The sequence below is a fragment of the Ambystoma mexicanum genome, chromosome 3p (assembly GCF_040938575.1).
Source record: "Ambystoma mexicanum isolate Mex_15411 chromosome 3p, UKY_AmexF1_1, whole genome shotgun sequence".
Lineage (NCBI taxonomy): Eukaryota > Metazoa > Chordata > Amphibia > Caudata > Ambystomatidae > Ambystoma > Ambystoma mexicanum.
This window is the reverse complement of record NC_090925.1, coordinates 474,353,056-474,376,386: the sequence shown is the minus strand read 5'-3', so window position 1 is coordinate 474,376,386 and position 23,331 is coordinate 474,353,056.

Genomic DNA, 23,331 nt, shown 5'->3' with positions numbered 1-23,331 from the left:
GAGATCACAAGACCCCTGATCCATCTGTTGAAGGGGGGGGTCAAGTGGGAGTGGGGTCCAGAACATGCCGAGGTAATACGACAACTCAAAAGAAGCCTCTCACAAGCACCTTGCCTAGCTTACCCTGTCAAGAACAAGTTCTTCTTGCAGACAGGGTTCTCAAATACATGCTTGACTGCAGTATTATACCAAAAGCATGACAAGGTCAATAAAGTAATCTCCTATGCGAGTAAGACTTTATCCTCTGTGGAGGAAAAATTCAACGATTGTGAGAAGGCACTCCTGGCAACGGTGTGGGCATTGAAGAATTGCCGCCCGTTCATCCAGGGGGAACACATCATAGTGGAGACTCCACACCAGCCTCTCCAATATCTTCAAAGTGACAGAATCCGGGCCGGAAATGTGAGTAATTCCCGAATTACTTCCTGGATTCTGTCAATGCAAGGCTTTCCTGTGGAGGTCAGATATGGCCAAAACAAGAAGAGTCCCCTCGCGCAAGGTCTGGCTGACTTGCATGATTGTGCCAGAGAAAACGGTCTCGAAGAGGAAAGTCTTAAAATCAAGGACAACATGGAGGCATACCTTAATATCCCACACAAAGTCTATGAAGAAGACCAGTCTGAGTGAATGCCCACTGTCTATGTGGATGGGTGCTCCTACCATGTTAACAACAACAGGGAAAAGGAACTTGTGGCCGGCGTGGGGAATGCATGAGTGAATGATGCCCCAGAACCCTCCACTGGGTGCAAAATCTGTCCCCGTAATAGTCAAGTAGCAGAGCTGATAGCTGTGCATTAAGCCATCCTCACTGCTGTCCAACACCAACTCTACGAACTGGTCATAATCACTGATTCAGATTATGTACGGAACAGGTTCATGGAGCACCTGGTTAACTGGAAAACCAGCGGCATGCTATGTGCTAATAATAAACCATTAAAACATGGAAAAATAATACAAAATATTGATGATCTGGTCACCTCGAATGGGATGACCATCTACTGGAAAAAGATCAAGGGTCATTCTAAAGTAGTAAAAAAGAAAAGGTCAGGCGTGCATTCTAGTTCCCGGGGGTTGTCATGTCCTCACTTTGGAGAGCCATAATCATGGTTTTCCCCCTCTAGCCCAATTTTGGGTAAGATGTGTGTGTTTGGAGGGGAGCTAGTTCCTGGTCTCCTGAAAAAAACATTGTGCCATCACTACAAAGACCAGAATTCCTTGAGACTGTAATTAAAAAAGCAATTGGCAACAGCTGAAAAGAAACAGAGCCTCACTGAAGAGAGTCGGAGACTCGAAAGTACTTGGGATTTAACCCTGGTATATTTTTTGAACATTTTGTGGCAGTTGGGATTTAACCCTGGTAAATTTTTTGAACATTTTGTGGGATCCAACCCTGTTACTACTTACATTTGGGATTTAAGTCTGTTATTTTTTAACATTGCTGGGATCAAACCCTGTTATTACTAGTTTAAGGATTAAAAAGACTGGGAACTAGAGTGCGCGCCTGACCTTTTCTTTTTTATCATTCTAAAGTAGAGGGACCAGACAAAACTGCAAATGACCTAGCTGATCAGCTGGTCAAAACCGGAGCCATCCAAGGGGGATCTACTTGAGATCGAGTCCCTGTTGGGGTAAATCCAGTTCACTGCTATCTGCCACCGGTGTGGGTGGATGCTGCTGATGGAGCTGTGAGGCTCGGGGCGTTCCCCGACCCTTGGGTGCTGGTCCGGCATTGCTTCGGGGAGGCGGCTGCCCCTGCATCAGCCCTGCCCAGCCCCCCCTTCGTTTGCTGCGCCTCGTCGGAGAGGCTGTTCGGTGGAGGGCCTCCCCCCACTGTCAGCAAGACTTCAACGCTCGGGGTGGAGCTGCGGTAAACCAGCAGACACCAGATACTGCGCTCCCCTGACGATGCGCGGTAAGCTGCCAGATCCTGGTGGCTATAAGGTACATGGAGGAGGAGGGCCTCATGAACATCCCCGTGGAGGGGCACTGCTTCACTCCTTCCCTGCAGTGCTCCACGTATTGTCTACCGGCAGCTCCCGGCCTCGAGGCGCAATAATAACACTGGTCTGTGCCACCCTGGGGGGACACCCCCAGTGAACACTTGATACAGTATGCACTGGGGTCCGGTGGCTCGCTCTGAGGACATACTGTGGCCTGGACGGTGTCTAGTCAAAAGATCAAATCTAAAGGGTCGACAGGTCAAAGGATCGACACCAGAGGGTCGACAGGTCAAAGGATCGAATTTTTTTAAAAATTATATATATATTTTTTAGGTTTTCATTTAGGGAAAAAAAGTGGTTTTCAGCAAAAAAAGGGGGTTGGAGGGACCCCCCCCAAAAAAAAATATGTGAAAAAAAAAAGAAATTTGATTCTTTGACCTGTCGACCCTTTGGTGTCGATCCTTTGACCTGTCAACCCTTTAGATTCGATCCTTTGACTGGCAACCGGCCTGGACCCTATCTTGGCTCCGCTCCACCTTTCCCCGAGGTGTCCCTGCGGCGCGGGTTCGCCTGGATTTGGGTCTCCATCGTCGTCTCAACTATTGATCATGTTTCCCCAGCTCGAAAGGCACTGGGCTGGCAGAAAATGGGAGACTTATTCCATTTGCGTGTCTTAATCCTACTTAGGAAGATGGTACAAAATGGTGCTCCATCGTATTTATCAAATTTGCTTGCATGGTACCAGCCTAGGTGACCTCTGCATTCAAGCTAATTGGCAGATCTCAGAAGTCAGATTCCAAAGAGACTTGATATGGAGGTGCAAATCATAAACATTCCTCGGTAGTTATCTTTGGAATCTGACATTTTCATATTAGGTTGTGTTTGAGTGAATAGTTTTAAATATTCTTTGAAACATCACTTGCTCACTGGCCAAGTTACTTAAGATTTTGTTTCTTGTTTATAGCCTGATCTGGAGCAAGGATTTCTATTTTGCTGCTAGTGACTATTGTATACTGTTTGTGTTGCTACTTTGATTAGGTTCACGTAAATGTGTTCTGTGTTGTTGGTATAATGCCAGTGTACTTGTTTTTCTGTTAATTGTTTGTTTTCAATAAATACTTTTTACTGCTACTACTTCACTGCCTTGGGCTGGATTTCTCAGGATGTCTCATTCGTCGTCCTTGATTTCTGGAATGGCTGGCATAACCACCCCCAAGGCCTTGGGTTGTTGTGTCAAGGACTGGTTGTCAGACTTTCACTGCTATTGGACCTCAGGATTAATAAACTAATCGCCTTCTGGCCTGTGGTGCAGACCTGGCTGAGCTGTTTGTTCTTCCAGGCCTTCAGCTGTGTCCTTGCCACACCCAACCACTGTTTGAGTCTACTTAGGGTTGAGATGCAGGATACTCTCCCGTTCTTCTCTTGACTCCACCTTCATTCCATTCCTCTCTTCTGCTTATTCCTCCACTCCTCCCTTATTGTTGTTGTCTTACATTTCTCTGGCCTGCTTTCTCTGTTCTTCCCCTTACTTCCTAATCTTGGGCCTCCTTTCCTCTCTGCCAGTACCTTTGATTCTTCTCTTCGATACTACAAGTTTCTCCTCCTTTGGTCCCCTCCAATCTTTTACTTCACTTTTGTATGCTCCTTTCTCTCCCATGATCTAATTTAGAAGTGTCCTAGTTGAATTTAGAAGTGTTCCTGGTAGCCTCTCTGCGCTAAGTTGATTTGTGAAAATTGAATTTAGAAGTGCATTAGAAGTACAATTTTAAAAAGTGTGCCCAATAGCCCCTCCGTGAAAGTTGAATTTAGAAGTGTGCCCAATAGCATCCCTGTGAAAGTTGAATCTAAAAGTGCACCCAATAGACTCTATGTGAAAGTTGAATTTAGAAGTGCATTTAGAAGTTGAATTTTTAAAAGTGTGCCCAATAGCCCCTCTGTGAAAATTGAACTTAGAAGTGTGCCCAATAGCCCCTCTGTGAAAGTTGAATTTAAAAGTCCACCCAATAGACTCTCTGTGAAAGTTGAATTTAAAAGTGCACTAGAAGTTGAACTTAGAAGTGTGCCCAATAGCCCCTCTGTGAAAGTTGAATTTAGAAGTGTGCCCAATAGCCCCTCTGTAAAAGCTGAATTTAGAAGTGCATTAGAAGCTTAATTTAAAAGTGTGCCCTGTAACACCTCTGTGCAAAGTTGAATTTAGAAGTATGCTCAATAGACTCTCAGTGAAAGTTGAATTTAGAGGTGCACTTGAAGTTGAATTTAGAAGTGTACTCAATAGCTTTTAGGTGAAAGTTGGATTTAGAAGTGCATTTAGAAGTTGAAATAGAAGTGTGCCCAATAGCCTCTCTGTGAAAGTTGATTTTAAAAGTGTGACCAATAGACTCTCTGTGGACGTTGAATTTTAAAGTGCACTAGAAGTTGAATTTAAAGTGTACCCAATAGACTCTCTGTGAAAGTTGAATTTAGAAGTGCATTTAGAAGTTGAATTTAAAGTGTGCTCAATAGACTCTATGTGGACGTTGAATTTAGAAGTGCATTTAGAAGTTGAATTTAAAGTGTACCCAATAGAATCTCTGTGAAAGTTGAATTTAGAAGTGCATTAGAAGCTTAATTTAAAAGTGTACCCAATAACTTTTAGGTGAAAGTTGGATTTAGAAGTGCATTTAGAAGTTGAATTGAGAAGTGGGCCCAATAGCCCCTCTGTGAATGTAGAAGTGTGCCCTATAACACCCCTGTGCAAAGCTGAATTTAGAAGTGTGCTCAATAGACTCTCAAAGAAAGCTGAATTTAGAAGTGTGCTCAATAGGCTCTATGTGAAAGTTGAATGTAGAAGTGTGCTCAATAGACTCTATGTGAAAGTTGAATTTAGAAGTGCATTTAGAAGTTGAAATTTTAAAAGTGTGCCCAATAGACTCTCTGTGAAAGTTGAATTTGAAGTGCATAAGAAGTTGAATTTAGAAGTGCGCCCAATAACCTCTTTGAATTTAGAAGTGTCTCAATTACTCCTATGTGAAAGTTGAACTTAGAAGTGTGCCCAATAGCCTCTCTGTGAAAGCCGAATTTAGAATCTAGAAGTGTGCCCAATAGACTCTCTGTGAAAGCCGAATTTAGAAGTGTGCTCAATAGACTCTATGTGAAAGTCGAATTCAGAAGGGCATTTAGAGGTTGAATTTAGAAGTGCCCCAATAGCCTCTCTGTGAAAGTTGAATTTAAAAGTCCACCCAATAGACTCTCTGTGAAAGTTGAATTTAGAAGTGCACTAGAAGTTGAACTTAGAAGTGTGCCCAATAACCTCTGTGAATCTAGAAGTGTCCCAATTGCCCCTCTATGAAAGTTGAATTAGAAGTGGGCCCAATATCCTATTAGTCTAATACCGTGCCTGGTTGAATCGACTTATTTCCCTAATAACCTCTCTGTACAAAGTTGATTTTAGAATCATGCCTAATACCCGCCCTGTATAAAGTCGAATTGAGAGAAGTGTGCCTAATAGTCTAATATCCCCTCTTCTAAAAAAATTGAATCTAGAGATAGACCTAATAACATTACTTTAAAAAATTAAATCTAGAGGTAGACCTAATATCATCTCAGTGTACAGTTGAATTTAGAACTGCGCCTAATAGTCTAATATCCCCTCTATACAAAATTGAATCTAGAGGTAGACCTAATACTATCTCTGTGTGCTGTTGAATTTAGAAGTGTGCCTAATAGTACCTAATAGCCCAATAGCACCTCTGTGTACAGACGTACCTAGAAGTGCACCTAATAGTCTAATATCATCCCTGTGCAAACTGAACTTAGAAGTGTGCCTAAAAGCGTTCCCCCACTGAATTTAGAACTAAAATTAGAAAACCCTCCTAAAATCCACCTAAAGCTTGTACCAAGCATGAGTTCACCCACCCCAACAGAGTTTGTCGGAAACGACCACCGTGGACTGCCCACACTCCCCGATCTGCCTTCCCTCCCGTCCCCCCCTGCCCAAATCATCCCACCCCCCTTTGCATTCTCTACCATTCCCCTCTCCAAACCCCAAGCCAGAGGGGCACAATGGCAAGCCAACCACCCTAAGACCACTCGCCCCCCGAACCTCACCACCGACCAGCCAATGTTATCCATGCCCGCTGCCCTCACTATCATAACAGGCACACCCCGCCCTGCATTCATCAACCCCCTGCCTTGCCCACAAACCCCCGCCACCTTCACCCCCCGACCGCACCCTTTCCCCTCCCTAAAAACTGCACGCTTAGCCCTAGCAAGAACTGAAGCTGCATCCCTCTCTCCCTCTGAACCCCCTACCCTCTCTCACACTCCAATTGCTACAAAGGAACTAAAGAGGAAACAGAGCTGGTCCCCCTCAATCTCACAGCACTCCTCACCTCCCCTGTCTCGACACACCACCTCATTCCCGCAATCACCTCCTCCCCCGTGGCTTCACCCTTCCTAAAACCCCTCTCCCTCGATTTCTCATCATCTGCAACTGAAACTCTTAACTGCCCACACCCCACCTTCAAATCCCCCGAACCAAACCCGATCATCCTAACACACGCAGCTACCCAATCCCGCCCAAAGCCCGCCAATTTTTCTGCTCGCCCACTATTCCCATCGAGCATCACCCCCCACCCATTTCCCTCCCCAGTCTCCACTCTCTCCGCCACCACACCCTTCCGCTCCGAGACCAACCTCGCCTGCCGATGTGAACTGCATCCTATTTAATGCCCGATCCGTAGCAAAAAAACAGACACTGCATCTTTGACCTTCTCGCCTCTGACAAACCAGACCTGGTTTTCATCACTGAAGCCTGGTTCTCGGACAACTTTGCCCCAATCGCTAATTAAGCCTTCCCCCATGACTACTCCCTCATCCCACTGAACCATCTCTCCAGAGGTGGAGGATTAGCATTCGTCTTCAAGTCTCTCTTCCACGCCTCAATCATCGACAACCAACCTTCCATTCCTTCCTGCAAGTCTCTCCTTGTTAAACTATCCATCTCCCCGTCGCTCTCACATAGCTTCCTAATAGTCTACCGGCCCCCTGTCTACGATAGACAATTCACAAACAACCTCTGTGACTCTATTGCCACCCTTCAACTAAACCATCCCAACCTCACCCTTCTTGGAGACTTCAACATGTGGCTCGACATCCCCACCAACCCTATGACACACTCTCTGGTTGACAGTTTGGATGCAATTAACCTCCAACCCCACATAAACGGCCCGACTCACTATAAAGGACACACTCTTGATGTCATCCTTAGCTCCAACACCCTTATTCATTTAAAGCCCCCCCACCCCTATCCTCTGGTCCGATCACTTCATTCTCTCGTTTGCCATTCACTCACCCGACCCACTTCCCGTACTCGAATCTGAACCTCTGAATCTACGAAAATGCTGGAAAAAACGAATAATCGTCCCAGACCTAGCCAACTCACTCCTCCAGTCTCCTCCACCTACCTGCCAACTCAACAAACAACTAACCCCTGACGCCTTTGACTCATGGCTCAACGCATCTCTGATGCGGCTCACACCCCCTTGCAAACCATAAACCCGCCGTGGCTTCTTCCCCAGATGGTTCACTCCTGAGTTGAAGATCACTAAACAACTATATAAATACCTAGAACGCAAATGGCAGAAAGACAAAACCCAGGAGAGCAGGGCCACCATGGCCCGACACCTTTATCAGTACAAGACCGAAATCCGTAAAGCAAAAAAAGCCCACTACAACTCCTGAGTCCTAAACTGCAAAAACCCACGCAAAGAACTCCACAAAATCATCTCCGAATTCACCAATCCGGCTTGCAACACGACCGCCCCGACTCCCTCACAATCACTGTGCGACTCACTCTCCCTCCACTTTTACACCACAGCTCTCGAAAGAACAAATACTCTAGCCCCCATGCCGGCCCACCAGCTGCGACCACTACGCAACCAACGTTCGAATCCTTTAGTCCAATATCACCAGAGCAATTTCTCAAACTTCTATCTGCCCGCAAACCATCTGGCTCGCCGCTGGACCCTTGCCCAACCACAACCCTCAAAGAAATTTTCGCTTCCACCTGCGCAGGAGAAAACGCAAGATCCATCATAAATGCCTCCCTTTCCTCTGGTATCTTTCCAGACGCATTCAAAACGGTTCATGTCAAACCTCTAATTAAAAAACCTTTGCTCGACCCGCTCGAGCCCAAAAACTACCGCCCCATCTCAAACACAAGATTCCTTGCCAAACTCATTGACCGAACCACCAACTTCCAACTAAATGCCTTTGTCGAAGCCAACAATCTGCTAGATCCCGCTCAATCAGGTTTCAGAACCCGTCACGGAATGGAAACCACCCTAACCTCAATTTGGGATGACCTTAAAATGACGGCAGACTCTGTGGGATGCGCAGCACTAATCCTTCTTGATCTATCTGCCGCCTTTGACACAATCAATCACTCAATCCTCCTAGACCGCCTCCGCTCCCTAGGAATTCATGGAACTGCCTCCTTGACATAGAACTCTGGATGACCCAAAGCCACCTCTTGTTAAACCCCTCCAAAACGGAAATTATGGTATGTGGCAACTCCAAACTTCTTCCGCACCCACTACCCTGGCCATCCGCCATGGGCAACTCACCAACCCACTCCAACTCAGTGAAAAATCTTGGATGCACCCTTGACTCTGACCTACACTCTTGCGCCAAGTCAACCATGTCTCAAAGTCCTGCCACTACCACCTTAAAACCCTTAGGCACACCTTTCCATATCTCTCCTTTCCCAACAGACTCTCTGCGGTCCAATCAATCGTTATATCAAGACTGGACTACGCAAACCCCCTATACCTCGGAGTCCACACGTACCAACTGAATAAACTCCAAAGGGCACAAAACGCTGCAGCCAAATTGCTACTTGCACTCGGCCCAAGAGACCCTATCTCCCCAGCCCTTAAGACGCTGCACTGGCTTCCATTAGCCCGAATGGTGACTTTCAAAACCTTGTGCATCTCCCATCGAGCACTGCACAAAACCGGACCTCAATATCTTCAAGACAAGCTAAAACCCTACCACCCCCCACGCACCCTAAGATCAAGCTCAGCCGGCCTCCTAGTCATTCCGAAGATAAACTCAAGCAGGTTAGGCAGAGCAGCATTCTCAGCCTTGGCCCCCATGCTATGGAACTCACTCCCACCCCACATCCGCCTAACTGAGGATTTAACGTCTTTCTGCAAATTGCTGAAAACCTGGCTCTTTCCCTAAAACCAACCCGTATCAAACTATCCCAAACAGACCAACAGCAACTCAATGACACCAATCCATCAAACCACCTGATGCGAGAAACTAACAGCTAATAACCCCTAATCTAAACTAGAAGGACAAACAGAATTAAACAAATAAAGTAGATCAAAGCAGTGAAATCGCTAATAAGAGTAAATCATATGGAAACAGTAAAGAGATTTAAACTCCTGAAATCGACAGAATGCATGCGGACTGAACGAAGTAAATGGCGTGGATGAATTAGCTAGAATGGATGAAACAGGTGGAACAAATGAATGCACTGAGTGGAAGAATGCATGAGTGGAAGAACAGATACCTATATAGTTTGAATGAGTGTGGAAATCAAATGAATTTGTAGATCGGATGAGTGTATGGAATGGATGAACATGCTGAGTGGATGAGTGTGTAGAGCGGCTGGATGTGTAGAACAGACATGGATTAGTGCGGCTGAGTGCGCAAATACAGAGAAGCAAGTAGAACGCAAGAGTACATAAAACAGATGAATGTCCAGAAGGGATGAGCGGAAACTGGATAAATGTGTAGAACAGATGAGTATGTGGAGCGGATGAGTATGTAGAGCACATGAGGCTGGATAATGGATGAATATGGAAGTGCGGAGTGTGAATGTACAGACCTGCCGACTGTATAGAGCGGATGACTGGATACAGCGGATGACGGGATAGAGCGGATGACTGGATAGAGCGGATGAGTGGATGGAGCGGACGAGTGGATGGAGCGGACGAAAGTATAGAACAGATGAGTGAAGAGATGAATATATAGAACAGGATATCGCTTCTGAATGCGTGAAAAGCGCGAGTGCTTAAAAATGAGTGCGGGGAGCAGATGAGTGCGGGGAGCAGATGAGTGCGGGGAGCAGATGAGTGCGTAGAGGGGGTGAGTGCGTAAAACAGGTGAATGCATAGTACATGTGAGGGCATAGTACATGTGAGGGCATAAAGCGGATGAATGCTTGGAGCGAACGCGTGCCTGGAACGAACGAGTGCCCAGAGTGAACGGACGTGTTGCGTAGAGTGGACGAGTACGTAGAACGAACGAACACAGATTGCATCCAATACTGATGAGTGTGTAGAATCGATGAATACGTAGAGCTGCCAAATGCGTACGTAGAGCTGCCAAATGCGTAGAGCATGGGGCAGGCAGGTGTGCATGCATGGGGCAGGCAGCAGTGCATGCATGGGGCAGACAAGAGTGCATGTGTAGGGCTGACTGGAGTACGCATGGCGGACTGGAGTGCGCGGAGCGGACTAAAGCGCGCGGGGTGAGCAGGAATGCAGGAATGCATGAATGCATGGAGTGGATAGGAGTGCATGGAACGAACGGAAGCGCATAGAATTACGTGACATATATGGTATGGTTTGGAATGCAGAGAACGAGCATATAAACCATCATATCTCACCACCATGCTTACTCTCTCCTTTACATCACCACTCAACTAGAACACAGAGATACTATGACACCATTCGGTATAACTGTTCTCATACCAACATCCGCCGCTCACTCCACATCATTCTAAGTAAACACTGCTGGTTACACACCCCCCAGCCAGGCGTTTGCCTCAGGCCTAACGATGCCGCACCCGGTCTGGATAAATCCTACCAGAACGAACACATACTCCTGATCTCTCAACCACCACACCTACCGCTAAGAAGCAGCTATTACACGGATATCGCATGAGCTGCACACATACCCGGTGCTCACACGCACCTTTTGACTCTCTCTACTCTCTCTACTGATCTGAACTTCGGTTCCCAAGGGCATTCAACCTACCAGCACCTTCAGACCATACCAATGGTATATGAGGCACTATATAAATGCAAAATAACAATAACAATAACAATAACAATTACAGGCATAGTTCCTATAGGCTGCATTGGTAGTTGCATCCATTGTGTGGGCGAGAGCACGGTCACCGGACCCCCTGATCGCCTACCTGATCCTCTAGGTCCCTCCTCCTGGGGTACGGTAGGCAGGTAGGGCTGCCTGCCGCTACACACCAATTCCACCATCTGCACAATCTGGCGGACCCCCTTCTCCTGACAGGGTTGAATACAATATCCTACTGTCACCCTGGGCGGCCGTCCGGGGCGTGGGTGAGTGACTTGATCCCCCAGTGGGCTGTATCCTGCCTGTCCACCTCTCACACTGACCGAGGCGCCACCAGCTCTCACTCACTCCGCTCGATCCTCGTCATTGCCACAATGACCAAGGGGGGGCCGGGAAAAAGCAGAGCTCCATCAATATGTTTGCAAAGACTCCGGTGAGATCGTCGGAAGAGGTCCCTGAGCAGGCCCCTACTAACTCATCATCCCTTGTCACCCCGGAATCCCAGAACATGATGGAATTCATCCGCCAGGGCTTCACCACACTCCATTCGAAATTAGATGACATGAATGGTACCATATCCTCCATCAAGGCCCATATCGAAAGGACTGACAGTCGAGTGTCAGAGGTCGAGACCAGGGTAAGCTCCACCAAGGATGGGCTGGGTGCCTTGCGTGCGGAGGTCACCGCTCTTTCAAACTGAGTTCTTGAGGTGGAGAAGAAAAATGAGGACTTGGAATCCCGATCGAGGCGTAACAACCTCCCCATTATCGGTGTTCCCGGGAATGTCATCAATGAACCTATGGAAGACTTTGTTGAACATACATTGCTGTCGCTCCTTGACTCACTGAGGCTCTCCCCACAGTTTGCTATAGAGCGGGTGCACCAGGCCCTGACAGTTAAACCTAAGCCGGGCGCTCTTCCACGACCCATTATAGCTCGGATGCTGAACATCCGACACCGTGATGCCCTCCTCAAGGCTGCGAGACTTAAGGGAGAGCTTCTTCTGGGTGGCGCAAGGATACACCTCTACCCTGACTTCTCGGTGGCTGTCCAACGGGAGCGCAAGACTTTCCTGGAGGTGAAGAGAAGGCTCAGAGACCATGGAATTAAATACTCCATGCTACATCCTGCCAAACTGCGCATAGAGCACGCCAATCAGGTATTTTCTTTCACGATCCCGGAGGAGGCCTCCAGATTCATCGATGAACATTTCCTAGGTTGACCCTCCCATCCAACCATGTTCCTACAACTGCTCAGCTGCTCCGATGGGGGCTCACTGACACCGGCCACCCCCCTGCGCCAGGAATATATTAGTCTCTTACTCCTTACTTAGCTCAGTTTGGTTCACCTCTACAAGTTTGTGCCACACTAATATGTGCAAAAGCCTTTTCCAAGTTTCGTACGAAGCTTCATTGAAGGCACTATGTTTTATTCGGATCTGCCATTGGCCTGTAGCAGCGCAACCAGTCAGGCCTAAAGGCCCCCAGGCGTTGATGCCACTGGTTTGGATTTGGTTAAAGGGTTTTGGGATTGTCATTCCTCTAGTTGGGGGAGGGACGTGGGTGGGGGTGGGATAGGTTGGGTGTTATGTTATAAAAAGCTTGGCGTTGGCAGCGTAGGCGGATCACAGGGTAACGTGGAATGACTGGGGCTACAGTGCTGCTAGATCGGTCCAATGGATATTAGCACTCTCTTGATACGAACACCACTGCATTATTGACTGAAGATAACCTGACTTTCATGAGCTAGAATGTGCGGGGATTGGGCAATTTTAAGAAAATGAGACAACTCCAGCTGCAGGCCGAACGTCATGGCACCAGGATCCTTTTCTTGCAAGAGACACATGCCTGTTCCGAACAATGTATGAGATTTGCTAAAACGTGGAGTCCCCAAAGATACTTTACCATCTTCTCTACCCAAAGCCGTGGGGTCATGACTCTTATTCATAAAAGTCTTAAATTTGCTCTTATATCCCCACAAATAGACCCTCAGGGCAGATATGTACTACTCCATGCCACACTTCAGAACAGGGAGGTGGTCTTACTGAACATCTATGGCCCTAACATAGATGACCCAGAATTTTATGCACATCTCACATCCCTTCTCAATGGCTTCCCTCTAGTTCCCACTCTTTGGGGGGGGGCAACTTCAACGCAATTTTTGACGTGGACCTCGGTAGATCCGGGTCCAGACCCTGCCAACTCACCAAGGCAGCCTATACTGCGCTGTCATCCCTGCCCCGCCTCGCTATGGTTGATGCATGGAGACTCATCCACCCTGATTCTCGCGCCTACTCCTTCTACTCCTCGATGCATTACTCCTATTCCCAAATTGATAGATGGGTGATCTCAGATGTATTGATAAAAAATGTTATACAACTTATGAACCTTCCTAGAACCCTATCTGACCACTCGCCAGTGACCATTACCATGGGTTGGGGTCCGGACCGTGACCGAACTAGACACTGGAGGATGAAACCCCATTCTCTCCTTGATCCCTTGTTCTGCTCCGAGCTCGAGGTAGCTATTGAAGAGTTCTTTGAAATGAACACAGGTTCAGTGTCTTCGCAGGCCATTCTATGGGAGTCCTTTAATGCTTACATTAGGGTTATAGCGCTGTCCAAGGAAAATGGCATTCTCAGAACAATCCGGAGGGGCATCGCTGAAAGCGAATCCAAACTATCGATCTTGGAGGCCCAATGCTCACTGCTCTGAACCCCTCAGACCCTGGCATCTATAGGGGTGGAATTAGACACATTCCGGTCCCTGGCGGATCGTGAACAAACATTCTTAGATAACCCTGGCCTGGCGAGGAAATACAGAGAGGGGAAGCGTCCTGGCCGCTTCCGTGCTAGACTCATCCGCTGTGAGCTGGGGGCTCCGCATATCCCCGGGATTGAAAGGCCTGACGGCTCTATGGCTATCGCATCACAAGACATCAACTCAGAATTTTTTACATTTTATGAAGCCCTGTATTCCAACTCGGATGAGGCCTCAATGGCGGAAGTCGGTTCCTATCTCGATGCCCTCCCCCTATCGGCCCTTTCCCCTGAGACCACTGGGTCCCTCGACTCCCTGCTCACCCCGGAGGACTTCTCGGATGCCATTGACTCCCTCTCCTCGTGGAAGGCCCCTGGCTCTGATGGCATCCCGATTGAATTACACAATATAAGGCTCTCCTACTCCCTCACTTAATAGCTCTCTGGGAGGAATCAGTAGAGGCGGGCATGTTTCCCCCATCACTTTGAGACGCCATAATAACGGTATTACTCAAACCTGGTAAATCTCCCACACAGTGCGGTTCGTATCACCCACTCTCGCTCATAAATTGTGATGCCAAAATATACACCAAATTGTTAGCGATAAGACTTGCCCCCTGTATGCCATCTATTATCCACTCAGATCAAGTGGGCTTCATCCCGAGGCGCTCTACCTCTTTGAACCTGAGGCGTCTTTTTATTATAATTAGTAGAATAAGTCCCAATGTACACGCGATAGCCGCCACTCTCGACATGCAAAAAGCGTTTGATTCGGTTTCTTGGAAATACCTTTGGCGGGTCCTCGAACAATGCAAATTTGGACCCACCTTTCTCTCCTGGGTCAGGGTGCTTTATTCAAATCCGGTGGCTAGGGTCCACACTGAAGACCGATGTTCCCCTCTCTTTAAGATCGCTAGGGGGACGAGACAGGGTTGTCCATTCTCTCCCCTGATCTTCGCTATAGCAATAGAACCTTTTGCTGACATGTTACGCCAATCCCACGCACATAGAGGGATCCGCACTGCGGGTCAGGCTGACATAGTGTCCTTGTACGCTGATGACGCATTGCTTTTCATACGTTCCCCCTCCGTCAATTTATCGCCGATATTGAAGGACGTTGTCCACTTCGGTCGTATCTCGGGCCTCAAGGTGAACTGCTCAAAATCCACTCTCTTCCCACTCACGGATTGCACCCTCCCCCCTCCTGATACCCTGGGGTTTACGTGGGCTCAGGAAAAAATCACCTATCTGGGAATAGAAATAACATGACAATTTGAGTCGACCTTCGAGGAGAACTATCAAAATTACCTTACGCATCTGGCGACTAAGACGCTAGCCTGGAGTAAGCTATCGATCTCCCTTGCAGGCAGAATAGGGATATTGAAAATTATAGTGTTACCCCAACTACTCTACAGGTTCACCAACATCCGCTTATGGCCAGGTGAGGGCTTCTTCCGAGTATTGACTCACACTATTAACTCCTTCTTATGGCACTCGGGTGCGGTTCGACTTAAACTTAGTACCTTTTCCACCCCTATAGCTAATGGTGGCTTTGGAGCCCCTGATTTTCTTAAATACTGGCTGGTTTCCCAAAATCAATACACATCGTACTGGTTTAACACGACGGACCCCCCTCCACATGTCAAACTTGAAAAACTAGTGGTTAGCGACCGGGACATCCGTTCCTTGGTAATACAACCCGTCCCCTTAGCACTGGACTCACTAGACCCCGCTGCCTGTACATCCTTGGCATTAACGAAAACAAGGAAACTGTTTGATACCGCGTACCCATTCCATGGCAGCCTCCTGCTTTTGAACTTTCTCCCGGGGGTTCCACGAGTACCGCCACTAATGGTGCGATGCTGGGCTGAGGCGTAATACGAGCTGCTTTGAGACGTCTTTGAGCAGGGCAGCTTTGTTGAGTGGCCGGACTTCCCATTGCCCTTGAGACGTGGCCCATGTGCATGGCTCAGTATTCGTCCCTTCGTAAAACCCTTAAACAAAACTACCATATGTTCCCAGCGTTACCGCCAGATGACCCCGCTATTGAAGAACTGACCTCCCCTACACCCACCAGAGGTAAAATATCTAGACTGTGCACCATGGTGGAATCCAGATCCACTCCGAAATTCACTAAACTGAGGCGAGCATGGGAAGACGACCTTGGGGTGGAGGTGACAGATGAACGCTGGGCCCATATGTGTGCTTGTATACACTGGGTATCCTTTAACTCCTGCTTCACATTGATTCAACTTAAGGTACTGCATAGGTTTCATAATACCCCGAACAGATTACATCGCATGTTTAGTGACCACTCCCCAAGATGTCCCAGATGTGGCCACGATACTGCTGATTATATTCACATGATTTGGTCCTGCCCTCGCCTTTCCCAATTCGGGGGTATGGTGTGCTCAACCGTATCCGCTATTCTCGACCACCCTATCAACCCCTCCCCAATAAAGTGCCTCTTTCATGACTTCTCCGGACTCCCCCGGGACTCCAAAAAACTGGCTGGCCTTTGCATGCTCCTTGCAGTACGATCCATCCTACTATGTTGGCTATGCCCCGCACCCCCCACTCATGCTCAATGGCTCAGGGCAGTCACGTGGGCCTCAGACACTGAGGAAACCTGGTCTTACCTACAACCCACTCACTCAAGACCCAGAGATATCTGGCTTAAATTCTGGTCCTATATGTCCGATCTGAATGTGACACCAGATGCATCTTCTCCAGCTATTACCCAACCCAACTAGGTTCCCCATCCTGAATCACAGTCCTCTTATGACTTGCTTAATCTGCATATGTACTTGATGAACATGTTCACATTGGAAGCAGTTACTGTATGCCTGTTTTGTTTCAACTGTAACTACATTGTACCTGCCCTGTGTGTTGCTCGCCTGTGTTATGCTGCCAAGCTGAATAAATAAAAAAAAAAAAGAAATCTTACGAGAGGTTGCATACTGGCCACATGTGGGGCAGGACCTCAACCAATACTTGAAGGGGTGTCTTGTGCGTGCACGATTTCAGCCAACATCACTCACACACCGTGCTCCCCTCCAAAAGAGGGGGATGACACTGCCTTGGTCAGATTTGCAAGTCAATTTCATCAGGCCCGTGATTTGCTCCTCTAGTGGGAACAAGTACATGTTGACCGTAACATGCTTGTTTACTAAATGGATGGAATGTCTCCCGGCCCCAAATTGCAAAGCAGAAACATCAGTTGCCCTGATGATCAATCACATCTTCTCGCATTTTGGACTACCCCAAAGGATTGAGTCAGACCGAGGTAGTAACTTCACTAGCGAAGTGATGACAATGATGTGAGAGAGAGACACAATAAAACTAGTGTGAGCATATTAAAAATGTTTGTGGCGGATTCTGGGCCAAGTTGGGAGATTTGTTTATTTCATTTTAAAATGTGTTTATTGGCATTTATATTTATAATCATCATACAATATTACTGGTCGGGTTCTTTGTTCAGAATAGCAGACTTGTTTACTGAAATTGTGCCTTTTCAAAATAAACAACAACATTCGCATAACAAATTAACATTAATTGTCTCCTTATTAGGGGTGTGTGATAGTTGACAGGTTTCCGAACAGGGTAGGTGATTGGGTGTCGGGGGGGTGGGTGGAATCTTTCCAGATATAATCCGGGGCTGTGGGGGTCTAGTTTTGAGTGTTTTAGCCGGCCGTGTGGATCAGATGGTCGACCGGGTGAATTATTCAGGGGGGTTTATCATCAGAGGAGCGAAACAATCTAGACATGGTGTCTTTCCATGCTGCTAGGGCCATGCTTGAGTCTTCGGTGGATCTGGCTACGCTGTCCTCCCAGGCTCTTGGTTCAGCGTTTGCCCATCTTTCAAGCTCTTTGCGCCATACTTTATGATTTGGTCCTGCGGGCCTGGCCATCAAATCGACCCCTTCTTCTGCAACAAAAATGTTTCCATTTGAGCTGATGACTGGACGAAGGATGGTGTTACCCCAGCATCTGTTCTACAGAACCCAAGAGCAGACCTTGATAAATGCCTCCACAACTCATGAGTATGTTGAGAATCTGAGAAAACACCTTCAACATTCTTTTGCGTATGCTCAGAGGAATCTAGAAAGATCTGCAGACAGTATGAAGACCCACTATGACCTTAAAATAACTAAAAAAAATATCAAGTAGGAGACCGGGTCTACTTGTACAATTTCCAAAGGAACCAAGCCAAAGTGCGCAAATTCCTCCCAACTTGGCGGGGTCCTTTTGAAATTGTGGACAGAATCTCACCAGTCGCCTACAGAATCCGCATCCCCAAGGGCAGTTTGACAGAAGGGGAAGACAAGTGGGTCCACATAAACCAGCTAAAGAGTTGCCACCCCAGGCATACTTTTCGGCAGATAGAGGGGCTAACCTTCAACCCAGAGGGGGAAAATGCGGACAGCTAGAAAAATTATTAAACATTCGTTGATTACACCTGTGAAAATGGGTAAATGACCACTGAAGATAGACGGGGAATATGGCCAATTGTTAAGGAATGCAAGTGTCTTTCCCACTGCTGACATCCCCCGAGGATGTGTAGACACAATAGTGGGAACATTTCCATAACCATGCTATGTTCTGTTTTCTAGCATTTGAACTAAAAATCATCCCAAGAATCACCAAGGAGGACCACTCGGGGACTGGGAGGAAAAACCCAAGGAATCCAGAGTATCGTTCCATCCTAACCTGAACCGGTGAGGAGAGTGTGTGACGGGAGAAGCAACTGAATTTCTCCACATGGACAGAAAAGAACATCCCAATCGCCCGACTCCCTCTTGATTGGAAGTCAAAATGAAGTCATGAGGTGGGATTTGTGGGATGTATTGACCCACTCTGCTATACTATGTGGCATCGCTCTGCTATCTATTGTGCAAGAAACAGTGAAATAGCGGCAAAACCTTTGTGCGCGCCAAAACCTCCAAAACCGTGTTTTTCAACACACAAAAAGATGGCTGCACAACTGGCCATCCATGGTGCTTGTGTGGTGGAAAAGAGCACACGCTGCAGAAAAAGGGCCAGTGGGCTCCATGACAAATAAACATAGAGTGCAGAGGAAGCAGCAGCGCTTTGCAAGTGAAACTCCTGAATTCGCCTGTAAATGACATTTACTTTTCTGCTAAAACTCCAAAATGCCTGTACACAACTCTTCTCAATGCTAAAAATCTTGCTTGGCGCTAAAATTCATTTAACCTAATGAAGCACTGTGAATGTACAAAGTCCTGAAAGGTTAAGAGCAAAACATTTTTCAGTAAAACTGGATTGCCTGTGAATGACAGTTCCTGTTAAAAATCTGAGTGCAGCACACTGGGCTACCTGTGAATGACAGTTCCTGTCAAATGGGCTCTCCTGATAAAACTTTAAAGTTATTTAAACTAAAAGTCTGCCAGATTAGCAAATATAAAAGGATTGTTACTGAAAGAAACACAGCTTTCAGTTGTGTTTGATCCCACAGGTTTAAATCTAAGAAAGTCATCTGTCTATGTCATTTGATGCAACAAGTTTGTTTTCTGCTGGATTTTAAGTCAAGAAATCAAGAAGAAATTAGCCAGGCTGGGCTGCAAGAAGTGGAAAATCAGGTTTCCCCCATTTTGGGGTAGGACAGACTTTTGTCTACAGCCAGAGACTGAACAATGACAGATTCTCCAGGCCAGGAAATGGATGTGTGAAGAGGTCATAAACTAGTCTTGCAGAAGGTTGCCAATGGTGGCGGCTACTCCTTGAGCTCCAGGGAGAGACAAAAAGCAGAGCATTTGCTGCTAAGAATATGTAATGAACAATGTTTAGAGACTTATAACTTGTTATCAGAAATGGTGAAAAATATAACAAGGGCAGATTTTTTAGTCTATTTTTTGGCACTACATTTCAAAATGGGTTGGAACTGTGTGGCATATTCTGAACAGGAATGGCGATATATGACCCCTTCTCTGGAACGCACTACCAGCCCGGATACGGTAGATCCAAACCTACACTGTATTCAAACAGGCCATAAAAACTCACTTTTTTAACTTGGAATAACTTGCTCCTGGTTCCACGTTTCTTCTGTCATGTCCTTTGTTTGTCTTTGTTCTCTATGTGCGCTCTGAGGCTCACGGGCATGTGGCGTGTTCCAAAAATTAAAATAAATAAATAAATATGTGATTTTATGGGAACTGTATTTATGCTAGAATTGTTAAACTTTACACACACACATCCCTAACCATAGTGCTATCTGTTCCAAACCAACTCAGAAGTATTCCTTTCTTTGCTGCATTCTTTTTTTTCATTACTTAATTCCTAGTGCATTCAATATATTATTCATTGTTCCTGTCACCCCATTGGTGATTGTTGTTACCTATTAAAAATATATTGAGATTTTAAATTCTAAATAAATACACAAATAATTACCTTTACAACTAGCCTGATTCCTGGTTCAGTGTAACCTGGGGGTATTTTGAGGAGGGTGTGATATGAGTGGTATATCATTCAAAATATTTAACTTATAGATCAAAATAAATCAGGGTTTCATTTGCACACTACATGCTGGGCGAGACTTGGGTGTGTGTCTGATTGAAATCACTTACAGCAAGCTCTATGCCACAATGTGATTTTCCCTCTGGTGACATCTAACTGCACTGTGTTAGGGTGCCTATGGGGGTCATTCCGAGGTTGGAGGTAAGTATTGGTTTTTACCGGCATGGCGGAAAGAGCGAGTCCGATCTGGTACCATGTCGCTATTTACAGGCTATTCCGACCTCGCGGGCATGAGCTTTCCGCCATGCCAGTAAATCCCCTAGCAGCATACCGCTAAAGGGCCCGTTAAACCCCTTACCAGCATGAAGCGAGATGTTCTTAACAACACCGCCATCGAAGCTTCGTCGTCCGTAATTAGCGGTGACCGTAATTTACGGATACCGTAAATTACCGTCAAGGCTAATTAACGGATACGGAAATTACGTCATCGCACAGGAACGGGAAGGAGCGCGGCGGCCATCTTTAAAAACACAATCCATTGCTATCCTCTTCATACAGGACCCGGAGGCATATTTGGATCAGAAAAATAGCCATTAGAGACCAGCATCATGCCGAAAGCACTGAAAAAGAGTACCGCCCGCATAAGGAAGGAGCGCTTTACACAGGACGAGCTCCAGGTACTGGTGGACACTCTGCACGAACATGCAGAGATAGTATTCAGCAGTGACATGCGTAGGCCCACCGTCGTCAGGAAGAAGGAGATCTGGGACTTGGATGCACAGAGGGTGAGCGCCGTAGGAAAAACCCCCCGCACCACAAAGGACTGCAGGAAACGGTGGGATGACCTCCGTCTCAGGGTGCGGGCCATCCTATCGGACAACCGAAGTCAGGCCCTGGAGACAGGAGGAGGCCCAGCTTCTCCCATCAAAATGATGCCCTGGGAGGAAACGTGTGCGGACATGATGGGCACAGAAGCCATAGAAGGGGTTGGCGAAATGGAGTGCGGTGCTCCGTCATCCGCTGATGGTGGTGAGTGTCATGAGTCAAGACAGTAAATGCATTCCTAATGTAAGGCACCGCCAAGGGCTGGGCAAGCTGTCACATCATGTATGGGAAACCCCCCCCCCCCCAATGAAACCATGCCGTAACAAGTGGGACCCAGGCTGATGTCAGGTGCAAGGCTGCAACCCATATTGGCCATACCACACAAAGAGGCTGTCAATGTGAGTCACCACAGTACTCCGCCAGCATGAGTGACCCAGACATTTGCATGCATTTTTCATCCAAGCCCAGATCACTGTCCCACTCACCACCCAAATGTCAACAAAACGCTGCAATCCCATTGTGATACCATAGGCTTGAAGAAATGCTGACCCCCAAATCATTGCTCATGCCGTCTCTCTCTTCCCCCCCACAGGCAGCGGGCATGAAAGTGAGGACCAGGAAGCCACCCGGGTCAGTACCTCCAGGGGCAGATCCAGGGGACACCGTATACCTGCAAGCAGGAAGAAAACACATGCAACACCACCTGCTCCAGCAACCCCCATGGAGGGTGCACAACCCCCACCCGCACCCCTACCCATGCCTGCAGTGCCACCGGACACATGCCCCAAGGTGCACTCTGAGGAGTCCAATGTGGCAGGGGAGAATGCTGCCATGTGCCTCCTTGATGTGCCAGACAGCCCCACATCAATTTCCATGGCCAACGTGGAGGACCCCAATGACATTGGACATAGCCCAGACACTCCATCATACAGCCAGGTGGCACACAGCGACTCCGGGGAGAGTGACACCCCAGGGCTCACAGGCCAAGGAGTACCACCTGCCTGTCCTGGATCCACTTCCCCTGCAGAAAGTCCCAAAAGGGCTGCAGGCTCAATACCAAGCCTGCCAAGCACATCGGCCACACCGGCCATGGATGCAGTGCGCTCCCAGCACCTCACGGGCCTGATTGAGGAGTTCATCCGGGACAACCGGGAATCAAGGTTGGAGTGGCACAATGAGCTTCAGGCTCTGGGCGAGGTGATCACTGCGAGCACAAACCGGCTCTGTGAGGTGCTGTGCCGGATCGCAGATGCCCTGGAGGCAGCACCCCCCAGACCACAGCCCCAGTGGGAGTACCCACCCTCCCAAAGCTCCTCCACGCAGACCAGCCCTGTCCGTCGGTCACTGCGTACATTGCGCCGCCACAACATGGATCCCCCTGGCTCTGGGAGTGCACATTGACCATACTGCCACACACATGTGGCCTATGTTGCACTGATGGGGCTATTGTGGGGTTGTTGGGGGGGGAGGTGAAGGGGGGTGAGGGTGTGTGTGGGAGTTGGGGGGGGGGTGAGGGTGGAGGTTTTGTTGTACACGTTTCTACATTATTATTACACTGGTTGATCATCCCTAAACAACAGAGTGGACATTGATCATTGTGCATGTGTCTTTTAATGTCTCACAGTGCATGGTGTACATGTATCCCCACACCCAGTGCCCAATGTCCTGTCATCCTCACACCCTCAGCTGACTTGTGAGTCAGAAATATTGTCCGATCAATGATTGCCGCACAGAACGTCCCTCCTGTGCATCGGAACCGTGATGCTGTCCTGCCATTCCTTCCTCCTCCCCCTCATCATCATCTGGTGGTAGCAGTTCCACGTCAGAGGGCAGTGGCACGTTCCGACGGATGCACATGTTGTGCAGCATTACACATGCCATGGTGATCTTGGACACCTTCTCGTGGCTGTAGATGAGTGCCCCACCCGACCGGCTGCGGCAACGAAATCGTGCCTTCAACAGGCCGAAGGTCTGCTCTATCGCCACCCGTGTACGGGTATGGGATCTATTGTAGTCCTCCTCGTGCCTGTTCTGTGGGTTGCGGACCGGGGTCATGAGCCACGGCTTCAAAGGGTAGCCAGCATCACCTGCATGAGAGTGGAATGAAGGTAAGTGTTTGTGCATTCATGGTGGAGAATTGTACTAGTCTTACATGGCCGCAGGTGATTTCTGGCCATCCACACATGTCCCAGGATACAGTCACCCCATTACTGGCCCGGCTATGTGTCATGTGCAATGGAATGATGG